Source organism: Bombyx mori, chromosome 3 (genome assembly GCF_030269925.1).
Source record: "Bombyx mori chromosome 3, ASM3026992v2".
In the NCBI taxonomy this organism is placed as follows: Eukaryota; Metazoa; Arthropoda; class Insecta; order Lepidoptera; family Bombycidae; genus Bombyx; species Bombyx mori.
The window spans coordinates 8,341,526-8,367,293 of record NC_085109.1 but is presented as its reverse complement, the minus strand read 5'-3'; the positions used below and the strand labels follow the sequence as shown (position 1 = coordinate 8,367,293).

The 25,768-nt window shown below is 37.7% G+C and overlaps 1 protein-coding gene and 1 long non-coding RNA gene across 9 annotated transcripts in view; both read left to right on the top strand.

Moving 5' to 3' along the window:
- LOC101736421 (protein split ends) overlaps positions 1-25,768 on the top strand; it is a 108,000-nt gene that overhangs the window by 27,769 nt on the left and 54,463 nt on the right. The gene's annotated exons all lie outside the window — the stretch shown is intronic.
- LOC134201372 (uncharacterized) lies at positions 16,913-24,085 on the top strand. Its single transcript, XR_009976634.1, has 2 exons — positions 16,913-17,799; positions 17,998-24,085. It is a non-coding gene; the product is annotated as an uncharacterized LOC134201372 (long non-coding RNA).

The following is a 25,768-nucleotide window of genomic DNA, read 5'->3' as shown; positions in this document are numbered from 1 at the left end:
CCACAAAGAGACAATTAGCATTTTTTTTGCTTTTCGCCGATTGAAGCCATGCTAGAATTTTATCTACTGTTGATGACGGAAAATACTGCGATAATATAACGCGCACTCGATTATAACGTCACAATAAACGGCTTACTAATGCGCGAACACTTCTGCATTGTGAGCTGGTGTTTCACCCCTCTTGAACGCAGCTGCTATCCCAATGTCAACGCAAAGCTTTTTAGTCAATAGTGTAATTTCTAATAATAAACCAGTAATTTTCATAAATTAACATAATTACTGGTGATAAAGGTCGTTCGAAGAGCAACACAGACTTCTTTTTTGTACAAGGACTAAGTAAGCTGTTTCCTACTAAAGACAAATTTAAAATTTTTCGTAACTGCTGGTGGTAGGAGAGCGTAATGTAACCGCTCGGGTAAAAATGTACGTACGTTTCGGTTCGAATGGTGGAACTTCGATATGTATCAAGGAGAGTGGCGACATTTGCATTTTGATGTGTATAGGCTCCGGTGACCACTTAACACCAGTTGGTCCGTTTGCTGGTTCATCCATTTATACAATAAAAAATATCAGTGACTATGAAGTCCTTGTTTTTTAGTAACTTTGTCAGTAGACCTGTGAGAGACCACTTTGTTATTAAGTAATATGAACATGAATTGGTTGACAATATTCGGACAATTATTCGGTTGGCGACAATAGAAATTTTTCAACAGGTAAATTTCAGTCAGCGTAATTTTGAAATCACAAATACGTAACTTACTGTTAGCTTTACGTATTTATCCATTATCATTTGCTAGCAAATTTTTAACTACTTATCAACGTAATAGGGGTTAAAGTATGAAATTATTCACTGGTGGTAGGACCTCTTGGGAGTCCGCACGGGTAGGTACCACCACCCCGCCTATTTCCGCCGTGAAGCAGTAATGCGTTTCGGTTCGAAGGGTGGGGTAGCCCTTGTCACTATACTGAGACCTAGAACTTATATCTCAAGGTGGGTGGCGCATTTACGTTGTGGATGTCTATGGGTTCCAGTAACCACTTAACACCAGGTGGGCTATGAGCTCGTCCACCCATCTAAGCAATAAAAAAAAAAAAAAAAATTTGCCGTTTTATTGTAAAAGGTACTTCGAATGGACATAGAACATTCATGACTTGAGATTTTTGGTGAAACTTTTTTCAAATCTACCTATGAGTTTTTTTCCTTTAAAAATATGCAACATTCGACTATCGACTTTCAGTTGTTTTTAATACGCTTTTATTAGCTTCAGACCTATGTATGTTAGTATGTAACGGCATCTTTGAACATGATTTTGACCCCCTTCAAAACGTCGGATCAACTCGAAATTTGGTATACTTATTAAGGACCGATGACAATTAATTATTTTAATAAAATTGAAAAAAATTAAATTCAATAACAAATGAAAAATAAGTAATAGTTTAAAACAACTAACAAAATACGCTCGTATAGAAAATCTAAATAAAAAATAGAAAATAAATTTTTATAAATTTAAATTAAAAATAGTGGAAGAAAAAATGATTTTATTGTAAAAAAGCGTGGTGTGTTTTCAGGAAATTTTTTGTATACAGCTTAACCCGGCGTCATGGGGGTGGAAAACGACTACACGGACGTGGGGGTGGGTCATAACTACACGATATTTTTACTTACGGTATTTCAATAATATTAAAAGAAATTATTAATTATTTCATGGTAATGGCTTTATTGTCTAATGGTTTTGTAAATAAAATAAGAATTTGTATTGCAGAATATCGTAATTAAATCTTTAAACCTTCCAAAAGATAAACATGCAAAAATTAACAAAATTGGCGTTCCTTAGCTTAATCGCACTTTTCTATGCACTAATTGACAGTATTTAATTATTTATAGCACTTTTATAAACTTAATTACGATGTAATTAGATAAAACTTACTTAAAACTAATCAGAATCATCGTTGTGAATGCAATCATTGCAGAAAGGTATGACATGTTCAGGTCAAATATATTTGTTGCAACCATAGCATGTATGGGTTGTTTCGCGGTGTTTCTTCGCAGGACATACCTAACGTCTCTTATGGGTATTGGGTCTCTTAGCTGGACAATCCTCCGCATCGTCGCTAACAAATAGTCCTATTTTTTTCGCATTTCTCGAGGCAAACGTGTCATTTCTGGCGGACTTTCAAATGTTCACTCACAAGGGCAAGGCCTAGTTTCTTTTAATAATGACATCGCTTTTGGTTCGACTCATTATTGATTCTATGTATTCTTTTCGCCAGGTCCAGAGATAATGTAACCGGGCTATATAGATAATAATGGGAGATATTTTGATTAAATAAAATATGTTAAATGAAAAATAAAAACGAATTTCAACTTTTCAGTACAAATCGGCAATTTCATACTTTAACCCCTAATGTTATGGATATTAACCGACCCAACTTAATCAAATTTCTACATCTACATGTCAACTAGACAGACAAAACATTACATTACCTAACACTATCTCTGCAGCTCTGCCTCCCAATGATTCATTATTTCTGTTATATACACGTAATGGAAGCATTCCTTCATTTTAACTTAGCTTATCATAATGTCTATCCATGAAAGGTGCCTTTGTCTTGAAACAACACATAACATTGTTTTTTTAAGTGTTGTTTTTAAATTATCTGGAACAAACAAAAGATCAAGTTGAATGATATTTCCAGTATAACAAATATTTACAATCTTTTAGTGAATTTTCATACATACATGCATAGAACTTAGGAAGTCAAAGCTGACTTCCATCGTGAGTCTGGTAACTTCTGTAATAATGGAGATGCTCATCACTGCATATTATTTATCCTGACTGAAAGTGCATCAATGCATTCTGTGTTTCGTTCTTTGTCTTGGATAATGTCTCTGAAGAAATCGTGGACTATGTTTTCGTCTTATTAGACGCCAAAACACTATGATAAGCACAGGCATCACTCATGTATGAAATTTCGATATTACACGGTACAAGAATTGACTTTACACGGAATCATCCAGTTTTTTAAATTTTCTTCAAATTATAGGTCGTCCCTATTCAAACACGAAATGAGGCTATCAGGTACGATAATTGGCATTATAGGGGAAAACTGCTAGGGCTGTCAATTTTGGTAAGATAAGTAGGTACTTAAGATAGGTACCTAGTTATTTAGTATTAAGAGTGAAATAATGTAAGTAGATATGTGGGTAAGTAGGAATGCTTGGAATGAAAACTAGTATTTTATGAACATATTATTATAATTTAGATACATATAATGTAATAACAATAGAAATTACTGTCAACACTTAAAGGTAATCAATCACATTTTTTATCTAAAAATTATTAGTTCTCTCTTTCATATCCGATTTTAAATCAGAATATTCCTTAGGTAGTTAAACTAAAAACAGGCTCTTGTAGTAATTAAATAATACAAATATAAAATTAATGAGTCATAATTATAGGGGGTACCGAGTCACATTTTTTAATCTTAAAATCAGTTTTCTCTTTATATAAAAATCAGAATATCAGTTTAACTGAAAACAGGCTCGTGTAACAATTAAATTATACAATTAAAAACCCACCGTGTTGCTGGATGAGGTGGGCAAGCTGCTGGAACGCATTCTGACGGCCCGCATCATCCAGCATCTGGTCAGGGTGGGACCCGATCTGTCGGCGGAGCAGTATGGCTTCCGAGAGGGCCGTTCAACGGTAGACGCGATCCTTCGCGTGCGGGCCCTCTCGGAGGAGGCCGTCTCCAGGGGTGGGGTGGCTTTGGCGGTGTCGCTCGACATCGCCAATGCGTTTAACACCCTGCCCTGGTCCGTGATGGGGGGGCGCTGGAACGACATGGAGTGCCTCCCTACCTTCGCCGGCTGATGGGCTCCTACTTGGAGGACAGATCGGTCACGTGTACCGGACACGGTGGGATCCTGCACCGGTTCCCGGTCGTGCGCGGTGTTCCACAGGGGTCGGTGCTCGGCCCCCTTTTGTGGAATATCGGGTATGACTGGGTGCTGAGAGGTGCCCTCCTCCCGGGCCTGAGTGTAATCTGTTACGCAGACGACACGTTGGTCGTGGCGGGGGGGGGGGGGGGGGGGGGGTTTGCTGAGTCTGCCCGTCTTGCTACCGCTGGGGTGGCGCATGTCGTCGGCAAAATCAGGAGATTGGACTTCGACGTGGCGCTCAGTAAATCCGAGGCCATGTGGTTCCACAGGCCCCGGAGAGTGCCACCTGTCGATGCCCATATCGTGGTTGGAGGCGTCCGTATCGGGGTCGGGGTGCAGTTGAAGTACCTCGGCCTCATTCTGGACAGTCGTTGGACCTTCCGTGCTCACTTTCAGAACCTGGTCCCTCGTTTGTTGGGGGTGGCCGGTGCGTTAAGCCGGCTTCTGCCCAACGTCGGGGGGCCTGACCAGGTGACGCGCCGTCTCTATACGGGGGTGGTGCGATCAATGGCCCTATACGGGGCGCCTGTGTGGGGCCAGTCCCTGGCCGCGGGGGTGGCGAAGCTTGCAACGGCCGCAACGCAACATCGCGGTCAGGGTCATCCGTGGTTATCGCACCATCTCCTTTGAGGCGGCGTGTGTACTGGCTGGGACGCCGCCTTGGGTTCTGGAAGCGGAGGCGCTCGCCGCTGACTATCAGTGGCGGGCTGACCTTCGTGCCCGGGGCGTGGCGCGTCCCAGCTCCAGTGTGGTCAGAGCGCGGAGGGCCCAATCTCGACGGTCCGTGCTGGAGTCATGGTCCAGACGGCTTACTGATCCTTCGGCTGGTCGTAGGACCGTCGAGGCGATTCGCCTGATCCTTGTGGATTGGGTGAATCGTGACAGAGGACGCCTCACTTTCCAGCTCACGTAGGTGCTCACTGGGCATGGTTGCTTCGGTGAGTTCCTGCACCGGATCGGAGCCGAGCCGACGGCAGAGTGCCACCATTGTGGTTGCGACTTGGACATGGCGGAGCACACGCTTATTGCCTGCGCCGCATGGGAGGGGTGGCGCCGTGTCCTCGTCGCAAAAATAGGAAACGACTTGTCGTTGCCGAGTGTTGTGGCATCGATGCTCGGCGACGACGAGTCGTGGAAGGCGATGCTCGACTTCTGCGAGTGCACCACCTCGCAGAAGGAGGCAGCGGGGCGCGTGAGAGACGCACAATCCCGCCGCCGTCGAGCGGGGGCCAGGGAGGCGGATCTCGCCCAAGCCCTGGCCCTCTTAAGTGTTTCGGGTCCCCCTCACATGTCGGTCTGGGGACCGTGATGGGGGCCTAAGAAGACGACGTGCAAGCTGCTCTGCACGCGTTTTACGCAAGAGCATCTGGGTGATGGAAGGCCGGCTATCCTCGACCCACGCTGGTTCTGGTCCAGCGGGGTATTCCGTAGGATAGCTCACTCTAACTGGCACCATCTAGGCGGGCTTCAGATAGCCTGCCGACCGAGAGGGCTGGTGGTCGTGGCGCCGACGACCGCCAGTCCGGCGTCCCGAGGGGGAGGGTGATGGGAGAGATGTGCTCCGCACTAAACGCTTCACTTTCCCCCCTTTGCCTCTTCATGAGTTCTGTCTCATGCGAGGTTTGGACGTTGGTTGTTGAGCGACAGGAGGTTTTAGTCAGTTCGACTCTGACATACCCCACCCTCCATCCCCAGTGGAGGGCGGAAGTCCGGCGATTTCCTCCTGACAAAAAAAAATACAATTAAAAAATACTTTGAAATCAACAACAACATTAAAAAATTCATCTTAAAAATGTCGAAAGTTAATTTCCTACTAATTAGTTATAATTTTCTTTGATATTATCTTATATCTTTTATTTGGAGAGTCTGGCTTCTTTTCAAGTAGTCTTTTTTCACGTTAATGTTTTTTATTTATGATCTTGCACTTCAATCCGCTACAGCGTCGTAAAGGAAGATAATTTCAATTCTTCGTTCATAGTGAAAAAGTTGTCGAAAACAATAGGCAGTGTATTTATATCCAGATCAATACACTTAATATTAAAATGCATTGCATAATCGCTTTGCTTAATGGTGTCATCGACTAGCTGATTATTATTATTATTTACTGGTGGATCAAATGGTTTTTAAAATGTCGGTTCTGACTTTTCTATTATGCTGGGCACGTTTATTTTTGTACTATCTTCTTTACCTTTCGATATCTTTTTTCGTGTCACTTACTGTTTTTGTATTTACTTTAGTTTTTTTTTTTACAAGCGTCAGATTGTCGGCCTTTTTCATTTTACTTTTTGAATCTTCAGTTCTTGACCTGAGGCTTTTTCGTTTACAGTTTTTGTGCCAAATTCATTATTTCTAGAATAAGTTTTTTCTTTGGTTTTATTTTTGGTGTCTTTTTATTTTGTTTCATCTTCGTAAACTTACTATCAGCTTTTCTGACGTTGCTGGGACTTGTTTCTTCTAATATGTTTAAATTATTATCCAGAATCTCTTCTGTATTTCTCTCATCATCACATGATTCATTTGTTTTATCAAGGTCTGTCTGATTCCTTTGTTAAGATTATGTTTTCTACAATTCTTCCAGGAATAATTTCTATCTTCTTTTTTTGTATGATATTTTAAAACTTCCCGTGCCATGCCTCATTTCTTTGAGCATAGAAAGAACCGTTTGATCAATTGCATCTTTGAAGTTCTCATTTCTAGCTTCTGGATTTGTACTTGGCAATCTAGCGATGAAGTCGTCGTGGCCTAAATGATAAGACGTCCGGTGCATTCGTGTTGTGAGCGATGCACAGTAGGAGTGGGTAATATCGGTTTTGCCGCGTATCGAATCGTATCTATATATCGAGGATCAATATCGGATATTGAATCTATATATTTTCTGAATCTATATATTGATGGATGCTAGTAGATTTTCTCGATTCATGATATTTGAGATTTGAAACGATACGCTGATATAATATCGTAGTAGATATAGATTTAAGTCAACGTTATACGGTTGGTTTTCTGATATCAATTTATAATATGATCTTAAAGTAATAAAAAGAACATGAAAATATAAATATCAAAAAAACTTTCCTTCACAGGACACAGCACTTCACAAACAACAGCTTAGGACTGGCTACATTATTTTCAGTTTTTAGTCTTTTGTGTCTTAATTTAAAATTACAAAATATACCAAAAGAGTGTAGATTTCAAAAGTTTAATACAAACACAAGAAATAAACTCAATTATTTGGATTCAACTAAAAATAGAAAAATGTGTACTTTAAAAATCAAACACAAAAAACTTTTAAGTATTTATAAACACTTGTCCAAAAATTCTAGTTCAAGGTCAAAGCGCGTGAAATTAAATTCAACGATGCAAATAGGCTATACTGCATTCAAGTTAGGGTCGAAAGTTGAAACTTCTTTCCTTAATTGTATCCTGCTGATACGCTAAGAATAATCTACAGACATATGGACTTAAATATAAGGTTTACAATTGTATGGATAATGCCTGTTTCTGTTTCATTCATCACATGATATCCCTATCGTGCGCTCACTCACTCTGGCCGATTCGATACGAACCAAACGAATATTGCTGATATTCACGAATCGGTACGATATGCCGATGCGCATCACATCGAGCAATATCGTGTATCGGCTGATATCGAAATATAGATTTAGATTCACGAATCGGTACGATATGCCGATGCGCATCACATCGAGCAATATCGTGTATCGGCTGATATCGATATATAGATGTCGTGCGGGGCGATATCGGATTCAACGATATTGCTGCGATATATAGATATTGAATCTATATACGATTTATATCACCCACTCCTAATGCACGGGGTGTTCGAATCCCAGGCGAGTACCAATTTTTGTAATGAAATACGTACTCAACAAATGTTGACGATTGACTTCCACGGTGAAGAAATAACATCGGGTAATAAAAATCAAATCGCAAATTTTAATTTGCGAAATTACTGGTGGTAGGACCTCTAGTGTGTCCGCGCGGGTAGGTATCACCACCCTACCTATTTCTGCCGTGAAGCAGTAATGCGTTTCGGTTTGAAGGGTGGGGCAGCCGTTGTAACTATACTTGAGACCTTAAAGCTTATATCTCAAGGTGGGTGGCGCATTTTACGTCGTAGATGTCTATGGGCCCGCCTATAGTCCTCGCCCAGTCTTCAAACGTTAATCCATCAATCAAACCAGAACTGGTACTATTATAACGAGAACCTTTTGGCCCATTTTATCTCCATGTATCATAGACATGTGCTTTATATACCACATATGGTGGCAGTAAGGTTCCATTTGCAGCTGTAGCCATCATAATAGAGGTTGAACCTTTTGTGTGATTCATAATACGCTCTAAACTAAATACTTTTTACTCCTTTTTACTAGAACTCTTTTTCTGCCAGGGTCTTCAACCAAATTAGTTTCATCATAGTTGACGATGTTACCTAAAGAAATTCCTTGTAGCGATATTTCTAGTTCATTGAAAGATACCTTTATCACCTCTGGCGAGACTGCTGCTCCTGAACTTATATTTTGGCTCAATCTACTGGTAATTGTAAGTTTATGTCGTTTTAAAAGAGATTTTATTAGTAAAATAGGTGACTACGTAATTGCAAAAATCTCCCGACACATTATTAAATCCTTTCACCCATTACGAAAAAAAGCTGCGATCGATCTTCAAAACGGTTGATGGTAACGCATCGAAATCGATCCATCTACTTGGAAGCTACAATGGCACAGACAACACGTATAAATAGCCAAAATGTAAATTTTTAACACATTACTTTTTGCGTCTGGCACTATAAATTCAAAATGTTCATAATTATATCCCCAATAGGTAATTAGGTACTTCATAAACCAAGTGACAACCCTGTCCCCTATAGTCCCGCTAGGGGACTAGTTGTCTCTTGATATACTGCGTCGTCACTTTATTAGATACCTTATCCCAATTGACCCCCAGCCGTACCTAATGAGCCCCGAGGCGTACCGAAAAATCTCTATGTTAAAAAATTATGAGTTAGTAAAATACCCACAATTTTAAGATTTCAAAAGCCTTTCAATTGTACTTATATTATGATATCCAGACTCCAGAATAAACATGAAACTCGCTGATATACTTAGTTATTTCGATACAAAAATCACAAAAACAATGTTTAAATCGATCGAACTTTAACGGTATTTCCAAACAAGCAACTTCAGAATGTTGTTTTGACAATTATTTCTATCTTCATGTCAAACAAGTGTTGCCAGTTCAAAAAAGAACTATTCTTCTGTACATTTTTGCCAGTTTACAGACTATGGTTAGTAGATTTTCTGAGTTATTAATACGAATATAATCCCAATTTTATCCCCATTCACCCCTCGATTCCTATTAACCTCGTTTGATGGTAATTGTAACACAGTTTTAGTATAACACGATTTAAAAAAAATCTATTATGTTTTAGAAATATGCCTTTTTCTTTGAATTGCGTTCAAGAAGGGAAATCCTAAACTTTATAGCTACTGGAATCTCATTTCATTTTGAGAAGTGACAATGTGCGTTTTGTTCTTTGTAAAGGAAATTGAAGTTTTAGTTTGATTTGTTTTTAACATTTTGGAAAGTAAAGTGAAAAGTGATAAAAAGTAAATCATAGCCGTTTTTACAAGTTTATAAATGCATCAGAATTTCAATTTGTGGTATTAAAAAAATTCATCTGTAACGTTTATGGTAAATTTTAATTTTGGACTACAAATTTAAATAATGTCTGGACAAGATCATTAAAAAAAATTTATCCGAAAATTTATTTCACTCGGAGAAAAAAAAAATTTGGATTGTATAAATTGCTGCGAAAAACCAATGTCGATTTCAAAATCATTAAATTTAAACGAAGCTACTATGTATCATAAAATTGTACTCCTTCAGACATAGTTTCAGTATAACATGGTACAACAATGCTTTTTTATGTATATCATATTATTACCAATATTTCGTAAACACGGTTGAGATCCGACACGACATGAGGTTGACACACGACAAGTCCTTAATGTTTAATGTACAAATTTAAGTTTTTATTAATAGTTACATTTATCATAATATAAATATGGACCAGGCTAAGGCCCATCCTGGGTTATCCTGAATATGCCATACTGTAATACCTAGTTACAATCTTAGTAGTGACAATCTTATTACTGTACAAAATTTAGGAACTTCGAGTAAGAAGTGTGAGTGGATTTTACAGTTCTTTCTTGATCTTAAACTTTTTTCTGCGCAGGAGCCCGAACCTCAAGTTTCCGTTCGGGGAGGGGGTTCTTGATGTTAACCCAACACAACCAAAATAATTTTGAAAAGATGTGTATTTCCATCGCAATTGCCAAATTTACTGTACGTTAGCTTCAATTTAGATAACAGCCTCCGGCGAATAAAGTCCGTCACGATCAGTCACGAAGACTTGTTATGCCCTTGAACTCGCTGACGCGGCAACTGCTACAACTCCGCGAGACGAATTGTGCCAGACTTAATTGAGGCTGTAAACGCAATTTAGAACATTCTGCCTGCCCTGATAGACAGTTTGTTTGCTAATGACAAATTATTGCAGCTCAAATTTTCAAAACTTTAATTCGAAAAGTTTCATGGGATGGTCAATGAACCATTAGCTCATGCCCCTGATATACCTAGTCTTGTCATAAATATTTATTACTTTTACAGTGTGTAAATATAAAACAATTTAAAGTATAAAAAGCTTATTTGAAGTGGTCTCCATTGGCTGCAATGCAGTCCTTCAAACGTTGAGGCCAGTTATCAATAGAAGCACGCACTCTTTCCATGGGAAATTTTTTAACTGCCAATCGTACGGATTGTTTTAGGGACTCTAAATTATCATGGCGTTTAGAGTAAGCCGTACTCTCTAAAACTGACCATAAATCATAATCCAGCGGATTAAGATCGGGACTAGACGACGGCCAGTCTTCATCAGCTCTGATGAAGTCCGAAACGTTTGTTTCCAACCAAGACTGCGTAGACCGAGCTTTATGACCTGGCGCCGAGTCTTGCTGGAAGGACCATTCTTGATTATTGAACATGGTGTTGTTAAGGGGCCTCACTACCCTCTCAAGAATGGTATCTTGATATACTTGTGCCGATGTTTTGATACCTTTTTCACAAAAGTATGGCTCGGTCACTCCTTCATAGCTAATACCCCACCAAACCATCACTGAAGTCGAATAGTGCCCACGTTGCTCTCTGTCGACTAATTGGGAAGCTTCCTTAGAGCTTTGAGCATAAATACGGTCATTTTGTTTGTTAAAATGTTGCTCAATTGTAAAAAATTTCTCATACGTAAACAAAATTTTTCTATGACCTCCCTTTGCGTACCGCTTCAGTAGTTGTTTCGATTTTATCACCCTATTCTCTTTTAAATTATTAGTTAAGAAATGACCAGTATGTCTCGCATAGGCAAGTCTGTCTGCAAGTCCTAAGTCGTCTTTTAAAATACGTAACATGGTTCTAGGTGCTATCTTCATCTCCCGAGATAAAATCTTTTGCTTCCGGACAGGATTTCTTCGAATTCTTTCCCTTACTGCTTTGACCACCTTTTTCGTACGAACACTACGTGGACGGCCAGATCTTTTTCTGTCACAAACAGAGGAGGTCTCATTGCACCTATTAATAGCCCGGTACACAAACATTTGACTAATACCAAGCGTATGGAGAGTTTTAAAAATTGCATTTGGCTCCCATACCTACTTTGTGTAATGCAATCACAGCGATTCGGTTCTCTTTATCACCCCACTCCATTTTAATATCCCAAAATATTGTACAATATATTGGCGCCAAAATGAGAAAACTCAATGAGCAATCATATAAAAATGACAGATTCCAAATTCAAATGTAATATTTTGTTTATTTTTAATTGTAACAGTATTTATGGCCAGACTAAGTATATTGATACCGTTGGCTTGTTTCAAATTATAAGATGCCTCTACTTTTCATCTTTTTACTATTGTTCTTAGTCAGGGCAATAAATAATAAAAAATGTATACATTTGGAATTATTCCATCTAACATTATGACTCACGGTATTATCGTATTAATTCACTGAAAAATATGAGAAAAAATTACGATATTATATTTGAATTTTGAACCTTATTCGTGTGCGAATATTCATATTGTTTTTTCATTTTTGCACCAATCTTTATTAAGTATTCTCATGTTATTAAAATTAAGTGAGGTGAAAAATGAATTGCTGCGGTATTAGCATTACATCAGCCGCCAAATATCATTTTTAAATTCTGTATCAGCTTGACATTAGACCTTCGATCAATAATACTACTAGATTCGCGATTAGCGCTTCAAAAACGGCCCGAAAAATAAGACCTATGATGTTGCCAGATGAATTAAAATAACTGATGTCTGAGTAAACAGGAACTTTATTCGTTCATGTAACAAATTATACAAAACACACGGATATGTAGATATGAAGGTAAACGTACAATTCCTAAGGGTGGTTCTTGGAACGGGCTGCGGGGCTACCGCGTTCCTTAACCTCCTAGCTGATGCTTTTTCTGAGGGCTGCGGGGCTACCGCTCAGATTAAACTTGGGCAGACGAGTGGACTGCGGGGCTATCGCACTCGTTGCCGTCTAGCTATCGAATGTGATAACTGGCGTGCTGCGGCCTCTTAAATAGCGATCGTTGACGTCGTAGTGGGGTGGCGATGCGTAGATTACTCGTGGTTATCGTTGTGTGAGTGAGCGCGTCACAGTGCAGCGTTGTAGGTAAAATGTAGCATTGCTATATCCTCCCCCTCTGGTACTCTAAAGTCGTCTCGACAGAGTATCAGCACCTTAGGTTTTACGTGGTCGTCCTCGACGACGTATTGGATAAGTCGGCTGAACTATGCTATCAGCTCTCTTCTCAAATTTTGTCATTGCAGAGGAGTGGTATTTCCCAATTGATATATCTGGTGAATCTGGGTGTGCAACATCATAGGTAGAAGTACCGTGTTTCTTCATTATCACATAAGGACCATCTTGCTTTGGTGCAAATTTGGCAGAAAATTGCTTGTTAAGATTACTAATAGGATGGGATTCTATTAAGACTAGGTCTCCAACTTTATGTCCTGGGTCTGGTCTTCTCTTATTATTTGATTTATGACAAGCTTCATCCATGTTGATCTCTGCATTTTCTCTTGCTAGTTTCAAATCCTGGGCTAGTTGTTTTAGCTTAGGTGTGATTTCTGCCAGAAAATTTTCAGATGCTACTATCGAACTAAGGTCATGAGTCAATTCGTACGGTGTCCGTAATTCTCTTCCAAACGTTAAGTAGGCTGGTGAAAAGCATGTAGATCGACAACGAGCTGTATTCATTGCAAATCGTATAGCTGGAAGTGTTGACGGCCACAAATTGTGTTTGTCTTTAACCATTATAGCTATTTGTGTTTTCATGTCTCTATTCTTTCTTTCAACTACATTTGGTTCAGGATGATATACTGGAGTGAAAACTTGTTGGATTTCTAAGCAGTATGTAAGTTTTTGCATTACTGCCGATATAAACTGTACTCCATTATCACAAACAATTTTTCGTGGTAATCCGTATCGGAGAAATATTTCATTTAGCAAAATCAAAGCGCAGCTTTCACCTGTAGCTTCTCTCAACGGAAACATTTCAACCCATCGTGAAGCCATGTCTTCTATTATAAATATCCATTTTTCACCAGAAAGGCCTTTTGGTAACGGACCAAACAAGTCTACTGATAATACTTCAAACCTCTGGGTATTTGGAGTAGATTGATATAAACCTGCTGGTTTCTGATTTGAAGGTTTATATTTCTGACATTCTTCACACGTTTTCACGTATTTTATGACATCTTTTCGTTGCCCTTTCCAATAAAATTTATTTATGATTCGCTGAAGAGTTCTTTCTGCTCCCATATGTCCAGCAGTGTGTGAATCGTGAAACGCTTTAAGGACGTTAGTTATTTCGTGAGAAGGGACTACTAATTTTGCATTTTCGTCGTCTTGTTCTGGAGTGTAAAGATACAAAACACCTTTATGTAGTATATATCCTTTTTTAACATATTCAGCATAGTTTATGGAATGTCCTCCTTCTTCTAAAGTTTCAATTATATTTTTTAGAACTTCATCTTTTAATTGTTCGTCTGTTAAATGTTTTTCATTAGGTTTCGGCATCTCGAGATCTATACGACAAATGGTACAATCTTCATCATGATCCTGACATGGTGGTCGAGATAGTGTGTCGGCCACGACATTAGTTCGTCCTGGAGAATACTTAATTTGGAAATCATAGGGTTGTAACTGGAGTGCCCAACGTGGTAGACGACCCGTTGGAGTTTTTAGGTTCATTAACCACTTCAGCGGTTGGTGATCTGTTATAGTCACAAATTTTGTTCCTTCTATGTATCCTCGGAACTTTGAAATAGCCCAAACTATGGCTAATGCTTCTTTCTCAGTTACAGTGTAATTGCATTCAGCTGTATTCAGGAGTCTACTTGCGTATTCTACTGGGTGTTCTTCTTCTCCCTCCCCCTGCACTAAAGCTGCTCCTATAGCATACTGGCTTGCATCTGTTTTAATTGTGAAAGGTAAATTAGTGTTAGCTTGTCTTAAGACTGGGGCAGTCGTCAAAGCGAGCTTTAATTTGTCGAAAGCTTCTTGTTGTTTTGACTCCCATTTCCAACTTACTTTCTTCTTTGTTAGATTGGTTAAAGGTTGTGCAATTTGTGCAAAATTTCTTATGAATCTTCGATACCATGACGCAGTTTGGAGAAACGACATTAATTGTTTCATTGTTTTGGGTTTGTTGAGTTTCATAATTGCTGATACCTTTTCTGGGTCAGACTTTATTCCCTCAGGTACAATAATATGTCCTAGGTATTTTATTTCTGTGCACCCGAATTTACATTTGTTTCTGTTAGCTCTGAGATTATACTCACGTAGCTTATTAAATATTTCTCGCAGATTCTCTACATGCTCTTTAAAGGAGTATGCTCTTGTTATGCAATCATCTAAGTATGCTAGTGTGTACTTTGTCTTTAAGCCTTGTATAAATTTATCCATTAGCCTTTGAAAAGTTGCTGGAGCATTTCGTAATCCAAATGGCATTCTTTTAAAACGAAAGTTTCCAAACGGTGATATAAAGCTTGTTTTGTCTTGATCGTCTGGATTTACCACTATTTGATAGTATCCTGATTGTAAGTCGAGTGTAGACATATATGGCAACCCCTTTGCTTGATGAAGCAGGTCATCAATACGTGGTAATGGATACCTATCTGGTTTTGTGATTTCATTTAGTTTTCTATAGTCTATGCAAACTCGAACGTCGTTATCCCCTTTTGGTACTAGAATAACGGGTGCTGCCCATGGTGAATCACTCTCTTCGATTATATCATTACTAATCATTTCATCAAGTTTTTCCCTAAGTTGTGTTTGTCGAGCTGGTGACAATCTGTAGGGCTTAACACTAATAGGCGGATGTGTTCCCGTGTCTATTCTATGTACTGCGAACGGTGTGGGATTTCCGTTTTTATTGAATATGTCCCTATATTCATGAAGTAGATCATTGAATACTACTCGTTCTTCATTTGTGAACACAGAGCCTTCGTGAGGTTTCAAATAAATGTCCAAAGAATACATGTTTATAGGATTTATTGGTAAATAAGTAATGCGAGGATCAACACAAGATGCTGCATCGGCTGGTTCACGTGGTCGCACTGGTCGTGGCGGTGTGTCCAATTTTACCAATGCATAACGGGCTTTCTTGGTTGGGATGGGACTGATATCACCATGTTCGCTGTGAAGTGGTGAAGGAGTATTTTTCATTGGTGAAAGCATCTTTAACTCCTTAGCGTATTTTAGGAAATCACTCAAACCCGCTTCACCGTTGTCAATCTTGCAAGGTCTCTCATTAAAGGTCAGCGATCTAGCTGCCTTTAACGGAACTATGTCGCTTGACAATCTTATAAACTGAAATTTTTGTTTTGGATCATCCAAGAAGTACCACACTCGTTGGGGTAAATTTAGAACAATTCCAAACTTCTCCAAGAAATCTATACCAAGCAGGGTTCTGTTGTCTTCTGCTTCTGGCATTGCAGAAAATGTGATAGGTAAAAGTCGTCCTCCTACCACAACATCCACTTTAGCAGTTAGTAGCTTCGTTATTCGTTTGGTACCATCAGCGAGGATGACGTCAGCTGGCTTTTCGTCAAATTTAGTACCTTGACATACTAGTGTCTTGTACAAATGTGTACCTGCCATACTAGTTTTAGCTGCGGTATCAATGTGTGCGTAGCCATGTTCGCCTTTCACGTTGATTTCAATGGTTGGTATTTTGGCATTATTAATGGTAGTTTGTAGTGCGTAAAATGAAACTGGTTTTGGCGGCGTTTCATTGTTTTTACACGTTTTGCAGTTGCTGCGAAATACCCCCGGTGCTCCACAACCATAACAGCTTATCTGTACAATTTCGCTTGAGGACATATTTTTTCCCATTGCTTCCTCTGACAATCTTTTACGGCAAACTTCTTGAAGATGGCCTTTCTTGCCACAGTACGAACATCTTTTCGGCTGCTTCCTCTCAATACCCGTGCGCAGGCTAGTTTCTGCAATTTCTTCGGCTTCTTTGGCAAGGTTTTCAATATGTCGACCTCGTTCCAATAGCTCTGAGAACGATTTGATCTCATAGCGAGGAATTTCTTTTTTGAAGCGGATATTGAGGAGTCCGTATACGAAATCCAGTTCCTCTTCTTCCTTGTGCCTTTTTGCTGGAAGATGCGATAGCAAGGCACGTTTGTCACAAACGAATGCATCAATAGTTTCGTTTGTTTGCTTCTTCGCAAACAATTCCAGATAAACTTCATGCGGTTGCATTTTTGGGGCAAATGCACTTCTGATCGCGTCTAAAGCTTGATTCCACTTTTTTATCTCACCTTTGACGCCACTCCACCACGTAGCTGCTTGTCCTGTTAGTAACAACGTTAATCCTTCGAGAGCGTCTTCGTCGGTGATTTTTTCAATTTTCTTGTAGATAGTAATATTTGTGATAAACTCTTCCACTTTATTATGATTTCTTTCTCCGTCGTACCTTTTTGTGCAACGAGCGAAACTGCTTTTGTGTTGGCTACCTTCGTTTGTAATTGACAACTTGTTAATGAGTGTCGTGAATTGCTCCTGCGTCATAACCATCAATTCAGGTTTTTCTTCTGACATTTTGTGTGGGTAGATTACAATTCTTCCAAATCCAATTTATTGAGGGTAGATCCTTGGTAGATTTTTTTTTTGCCGTTGGGCGCCAATATGATGTTGCCAGATGAATTAAAATAACTGATGTCTGAGTAAACAGGAACTTTATTCGTTCATGTAACAAATTATACAAAACACACGGATATGTAGATATGAAGGTAAACGTACAATTCCTAAGGGTGGTTCTTGGAACGGGCTGCGGGGCTACCGCGTTCCTTAACCTCCTAGCTGATGCTTTTTCTGAGGGCTGCGGGGCTACCGCTCAGATTAAACTTGGGCAGACGAGTGGACTGCGGGGCTATCGCACTCGTTGCCGTCTAGCTATCGAATGTGATAACTGGCGTGCTGCGGCCTCTTAAATAGCGATCGTTGACGTCGTAGTGGGGTGGCGATGCGTAGATTACTCGTGGTTATCGTTGTGTGAGTGAGCGCGTCACAGTGCAGCGTTGTAGGTAAAATGTAGCATTGCTATAGACCACAAATAAATTTGTGGTCTTATTTCAAATTAGTATGGTCCAATCATAGCCAACACTAAGACGTCAAAACGCTGCAATGCGCGTTCAAAAACTGAGTAAAAAACCACCGTAACACCAAGGTTTTGGAAGGAATATCTTTTTTTGGTAAATTTATATTATTAAGTGTTTTTCATAAAATAATAAACACAATAATATTGTAAATAAAACACAATTTACGAATATTGTAATTGTTTGGCCAATGTTTGCAACAAGGCACCAACTATTGTAACAAACATCACCTATTCTTGGACAGGGAATGCATAGAGTAGTTTTGTTATTTTATAATGTTATTTTTGTTTGTAGATTTCCTAGTAGCCCCTTGTCGCTGTGCACAATGGATATATATTGTCGCGAAAGAAAGAGAAGAAATATAGAACCCTTATAAAAATTCTAGAATTGTTCAATGGTGGTGGCAAATCAATGCAAAAAAGTATTAAAAAAACTTTATATGTATGTGTAAATATTTTAAGCGTATATGCTGAAAAGGATTTGTTTTCTGGGGGAAACGAACACAGCCATAAAATAAGCCTAAATTAAACTGATTATAGAAAAATTCATTGATATAAGATTACATTATATTTGTAAAAAAGAAACCGCTCATATAAAAATGACTTCTAAAAGACAGCTTTATAACAAACTGAATCTGTTTAAAGGTAATTAAACCTACATTATTGTTTTAATTACTTCTGTATAAAGAATACGTGGAAAACATGTTTCGTGTTTCCTTTCATATTTTTTTTACTTTATTCAATTTTATTTTTTATCACCTATTTGTTGTAATAGCGGCAATGTAAAATATTATCTACTACTTTTTCAATCGGTCAAAAATAGTTGCGACCATACAAAACAAACCTAAAACAAATATGTATATTCTGCAACTCTATGTCTTTCAATACTTACTGTGTTCTGAGCATTGAAATGTAATACCAAGAACTACATCTAGTTCCACAATACAATAAGCACGAAATTTTAAACAAATATTTTTAACCTTATAAATTAGGCTTTAAGTATCATTTTAGAATAAATATTTTTGTACTGATGACTTTTTATGTTCAAGTGACATTTTAAATTTATTCCATAATATTCTTTTTCTGACGAAAGGACCTAAATACATATATTTTGCAATGGTAATTAAACTTTATGTTTAAGTATTAAGGTTTATAATAAACTGAAGTCGTTAACATTATTAAACTTTTTTCTAAGAAATGAAGATGTTTTCGTGTCTGCAAACGTGGCCACTGGAGCGTCTTATTTTTGTTCCTGATCCTTAATCTAGTACTATTATTGATCGAAGCATTAGACGAACCTAATCTACATAATAATGTATAAGTCCTCTATTTGTGACAAAAAAGATCTGGTTGTTAATGTAGTATTTGTACTGAGAAGGCGGCCTAGACAGTAAAGTTATGTGGCTAAGGTTAATTAGGCTAAGGTTAACCGTTAAGGTGAACCACTTTATTTTTCCTGTGAATTTTATTATTAGAAAATAATAAGCATAAGCCGCTATCAAATAAAAAATAAATAAATAATAGTTTAAAATAACTAACAAAATACAATTTTTACATATATTTTTTTTATATTGAATTGTCATCTGTCCTTAATAAGTCATGCTCAAAATCATGTTCAAAGTTTCCGTTACAAACATACATACGTCTGAAGCTAATAAAATTCTGTATTAAAAATATAGCTTGCCATATTCAACATTGTTATGACCTAATTACATCAGCCAAATGTAGGTGTGTAAACCTTAATATTTTCGGTAAAGTATTCTTGTTAGTTGGACACTCTTGTCAGAGTAGACGTGGTTACGCTGATGATGTACATGCAGAAGCAATCGTTAGGTTTCCAATTATTTCGAAGATTGTCCTCCGGGCGATATGCGTCTACATCTGGCGGCTCGAAGCATTTCGAGTACACTGGACCATGGTGAACAAACTCAGTTCCTTTGTTTATTAGTTCATTCCAGCTGGTTGATGATTTGCAGCGTGATTTTTTGCTTTCCAACTGACCTTGAACTACTAGTCCCTCCATCGAGTTCTCTTTTATGGAGACGTGACCAAAGAATTTTAAAATTCGTAATGGCGCAGTTGACAACGGTATCTTGCCACTCTTGTCAAACATAACTCCGCATTAAGGTGCTATTCTGATCACAGATGGCGACGGCATGTACCTAAGCGGTAGACGGCAGTGGACTGTATTAATTTGTATGAGACTTATTCCGACACGTGACTATAACTTCCTCTCGACATGTCGTCATTCTTTTGATGCGTAGCGGCAGACTGAATGGAATTCCCGCGCAAATACAGTACTGCCATTGAACTTCGACATTACGGACGTGTTAAGAGAGTGATTTTTATGAAATAATTTTGTGTCGTTCAGGTGTATTTTTATCTAACTTTATTTATTTTACTTCATTATATAGTTGCATTTGATTTTTGTTTATGCCTTGGGTGTAGTTCTGCATGTGTATTGTTGTTTGCTAGCTTCAGATTCAGAGAAAAATAACAAAGAACACGGCAGGTTCCATTAAATTAAGTAATAAAGTTTTATTATAATTCGTAATTTTAGTCATAGTAGTCTTTTCTATAAACTTCTTCTTATTGTCCTTATCCTACATTATGCGGGGCCAGTTCAGTATTATCGATTAATTTATAATCTTAATGTTATGGACTTAAAAAGGAAAAATGATTAATAAAATATGTAAGTTTGTTTACCTACATCTAATTAATCTGCAAAAAAATCTTTTAAATTTTTAAAACACTAATTAATCGTCATCGAATAAACAATTATAAGTTTTTTCAATTAAAAACTCAAAATTGTTTTATTTAAATCATTACCAAAGGTAACGTTGTTTATGCGAGAAAAAGTCGAGAACGTCGATGAAAAAAAATCTAATGCAGCGAAATTTATGGAGAAATCGAGTAACCTATAAAAATATTAGAATAACAACAACACAATTTTCTATGACGATAAGGCGCACAATTAAGATGAAAAATACATTTTGAACGGAGAGCCTCGCATGCTTCGTTGCCATTATACTAGAATAAAAATTTAGTGTTATTAGAAAGCAATAAAAGAAGACAAATAATAACTCTTAAACTACTTACTTTTTACAGTATAAAACAAGAACATTTTATGACAATAATAGATAGTAAAAAGTGATTTTTGTAATTAAAAATTTGATTGAAATAAATACAATTTTTTTTTATCAATCCTGGAATACGTAGAATAATCAGGATGTTTTCGTAAACTCAGAATGAAAATTTCAAACGTGTTAATTAACTATTGTTTATTGGACTCTGTCTACTATACACCCACACATCAATTAAATATTGGCCCTATTGGCCATCAGCAACGCTCGTAGCCAAGGAGGCTATTTCAGCTACTGGTAGGTGAGCTCACGGACTCAACCTGAGAGAATTTGCTAACACTAGCCCTAGCAAGCAGTTCTTCGCAAAATCTACCACCGTATCGGAATCGCGGCCCATTGAGAAGATCCAACGAGAAACTCGTGTTGCCTAAGGGTTAGTTCGACGAGGATGATGACTGTTGCTTGAGGGGCCTAAGAGTACCACGAGTGTATCCGGGGGATCCGATAAGGCAAGTTTCAGCCGACGGCCGCTTAGGTCGGCTAAGGCCTTTGCACAAGGGGAAACATACATTTAAAAAAAAAGCACGTTTTCTTTGTTACAATATTTAATGTCAATACTAAGTCCACTCGTGTTGCTATATCTAAGTTTTGGATTTTTTTATGACCAGATGCCTGCCTGTCGTCAACCCCCCTTGGGAATGGTTTTGTTGGCCTTGAGCCTAGGTTGCATTGGCTTTGGTCAGGCTTTGGCTCTTAGTCATCTTCTACGACACCCATGAACTAAATTTGGGTTGGTAGTATTCTTAGGCGCCCACCGACAAGCACGCGCCGACCCCAGGTGACTGGGAGAAGGGCAGGAGAATGATGCTGACTAGTTCCACTCGTGGACAAAGACCTAGTTTTACTTTTATTATTATTTTTATTTTTTCTAACGTTTCAAATACTTTACAGGTTTCGCGGTTACGAACTAGTAATTAGATAATTGTTAATTATATAGTTAATCTTATACCTTTAAACGAGCAATTCTTGTATATATATTAATATATATATAATCTAAATCTCGGAAACAGCTCCCAACGATTTTCATAAAATTTAGTATACAGGGGATTTTGGGGGCGATAAATCGATCTAGCTACGACTTACTTACGAATTGAGGGCAACTAACCGCTTTAAAGACACAACAAGATGGCGTTATCAAAAAAAAAACCGAGCAAACCTCTCTAGTGTTAGTAATACATCAACATTTGAATAATGTACTAATTAAAACCTAAATTTGTATAAAATATTTTTTTGCCGATGTTTCTTAGTACGCAGAAAGAACTAACATTATTTTAATAACTTATCTGATTCAATAAATAAATTTGGACAGTTATTGGACCGCAATCTTTTTTGTAATGCATTTGGGACTACCCCCGTAGTCGAGATAACACTGACGCTACTCTGTTATATGGAAAATAATATGAAACGCATCCACTTGTTCACTTACGAACATATGCGTTAAATGCAAAAGCGTTATTAAATTTTATACGGTAAGGACATCATAATCGCATGCGTCTGACTAACTACACTAGAAGCTGAACGAATAGAAATATTGTCACTTAGATTTAAATGAGCGAAGGCAAAGTAGTAGTAGGCAGCGGCTTGGCTCTGCTCCTGGCATTGCTGAAGTCCATGGACGACGGTATACCACTTACCATCAGGTGGGCCGTACGCTCGTCTGCCTACAAAGGCAATAAACGAGATTTTAAAAATAATGAATACATCAGTCGACGCTTGAAAAGCAAACGTGACTAAGCGACGATGCGTGAACTTTACAGTAGACTAATTTAAAGTTGAAATACCTGAAAAAAATTATATTTTAACGAATCTAGCTGTAGGATTGAAATGATTTTAATACATCTAGAAATATATATTTTTTTGCGCTTCGAATATGGTTATTGCCTATCATTTATGAGCAAAGCAGTCATTGTCACTTAGTCACGTTTGCCTTTCAAGCGTCGATTCTGATAAAATTATAAACTGCAGCTTGTAAATTAAAATTTGAGTTACTAGTAATTTTAGAACAATCAATATTGCAACAATTTGATGGCTCATATAGTGTTCAAAATTATGCACATATTTTATTTCTGCGTTACAACATCGAGATGTTTGAAATATCATGTTCGACAATAAACGAAACACTCATAAAAATACAAGCTTATTAGATAACTAATTGGTGTACAATGTACAGCATATCGACCTTGTTCACTACGTTCGCAATGCCAAAACCGTCGTACGTATTATATCACAAACGAAATAAGAATGTTCTTAAAGCTTGATTATCTGTTACTTAGTTGTGCTTTTTGACTGTTTTTTTTAAAATGTAAATTGTGTTGGTGTGCAATAAAGTGTATTCTCTCTCTCTCTCTCTTACGCCCGGTTCCAATATCCAAAAAACGAATCGTTTTATATTACGATCCGTTACAATATCTACGAATCGTAGGACAAAATAGTTCCTATAAAAACGACTCGTTTTTAAAATTACTGATGACTTGCTACTAACGGATGGGAGGGCTAACATAACGGTTCGTACTGCGTTTTGTATGGAGACTGTTGTCTGTAGTGTTCCTATATTATTTTAGAAATGTCAGTGAGCTGTCACAACTACGACGCGTAGAGCATTTTTTAACCTACCGATTTTGTTCGGTTGTGCTTTGGAATTTTTGTGTTTGTGTTTTTTCTTTTAAAATGTCGAGTTCAGAAAGTGATAACGAAGTTTTAATGTTACTGAATTCAAGCGACGATTCAAGTGATGATACGCGAAGTAATAGAGTGTATAAAACAAGAATCAATTATTATTCAGAGCTCGATAATCAGGAGTTTCAACTAAGATTTCGGCTCGACAAGCAGTCTGTGCAATTACTGTTAGGTGAAATTTATCCTTTTTTAAAGGTAAAAGGAACCAGGCTCGTATTTTTAATGCCAGCTGTTAATTGGTATTTTATGAAGTAGTTAACTATTTAACAAGTGATTACATGAAAATAGTATTTACTAGTTTATTTTAATTCTATGAATCATGGAATATCTCCCTTACATTACAATTTATCAGTTTTTTTTGGTATTTTGGCGCGGTCCGGCCGACATCTGGCGTTTCCTTTGTCTCTTCATGGCGTTTTGTTCACTTTACAGTTAAAACTAAAGTAACTGTTTTTAAATTGTGAATGTTCAAATAAAATTACATATGTGATGAATTACAATTAATTTATATTATTTTAAAATATTTATGTAAAAATACTAATAAAAACTTATGTATTTTGAAAAGAGTTTTATTTCTAAAGGATCTTTGTAACACAATCATTTGCATTACCGAAACGCAGAGGGATTCGTTAGTAAGCAGCGCGCCGACGGATGCTCGTAGGTAACGCGGCAAGTAAAATAGTTGTGGAACGCTAATATACGGCTACGTATTGGTAGCATGATTACGATTAGTTGTTATAATACAATGACGATTCGTTATTTTTTGGAACCGGGCCTTAGATGTGTAAACTATTCCATTCTTTAGTTTCAATGCTATTAACAAGTGTGCTTAAGTGAAAAGATGGTTACCATAGTGCGCGCGGAAGCGCTAGTTACCTCCTGAGGTATGTGGCGGGGTGGGACGGGCGAGGGCGTGATTGACAAGGCGCACACGATATTATATTTAAGTGCAGAAAAATCTCCGAATAACATGTTAGCATTAATGTAATGGGTACCTAATTGTAATATTGTATTTTTCTATTTCTTGGTTAAACAAAAAATGCATAATATTCAAAAGTGTTTATTATATTTTCTTATTTACGATACAAAACAAATTTATAAGCAAATTAACATTTCTTAAAAGAAAATAAAAAACGCTATCACTGTTATAGTACATTATCAAAAATATATATTTATTTATCTGTTTTGATTTTTCATCAACAAAAACTGGCGAATTTTCGTTCATAGCACCCCCATGTCGAAATCATCAATGTGGATTTTCTTTTTTATTTCTTTGCGGAGAAGTAAATTTTGGTTTTTCCGATTCGAATTTCCTTCAGCTACAATTCTCATTACTATAGATGTGTAGCTCAATAATGGTAGATGCATTGAAATATAAGTTAAACGCATAAATACATATATACTATACATCAGTTTAAATATAATAGGTTGGGAAAAAAGTTTCTTCGCATTTTTTAAGAAAATTCACAACATTTTTTAATATAGCTTATTTACATTTAACTAAAGTATGTAGGTACCATTTTGTTCAATAACTTTGTTATCTTGTAGGTAGAGACGTGATCCCGTTGCTATAGAAATTTTGGGGCTTCTGATCAAAATACCCCGAAAATTTGTTTTAGCAATCCTCTCGTGATGTTAACCTGACATTGTTTAAAGAATTCTAAAGAGACCGAAACAGGTAGAAATCTGAAGGTGCAAGGTCCGGACTGTACGGCGGATGCATTAACACCTCCCAGCCAAGCTCTCTTAATTTTTGCTGAGTGGCTAAAGTTTTGTGAGGTCTAGTGTTATGAAAAACCACACCCCTTTTGTTAATTCCAGCCGCTTTCTTTCAACTTCATGCTTTAATCTCATAAGTCGTTCACAGTAGAGTTCAGAATCGATGGTCCTGCCTGGTGGTAACAGCTTATAATGAATAATGCCCTTCCAATCCCACCACACACACCGCATCACCTTGTTGCGAGTTAACCCGGGTTTCGCCACAGTCTGAAGCCTGACCGGCCTTTGACCACGACCTTTTTCGCAAGTTCTTATCGTATGTGATCCACTTTTCATCACCAGTTATCAGCTTCTTCAAAAATGGTTCGGTGTCATTACGTCGTAATAAAGAATCACAAATGAGTAACGGTTCATCAGGTTTATTTCAGTGAGTTCGTGAGGTACCCAAATATCGAGCTTTTTTGTGTACCCAGTTTTTTTCAAATGCGCCAAATCTGTTTTGTGGTTAATTCTCAGTTCTTCAGCTAC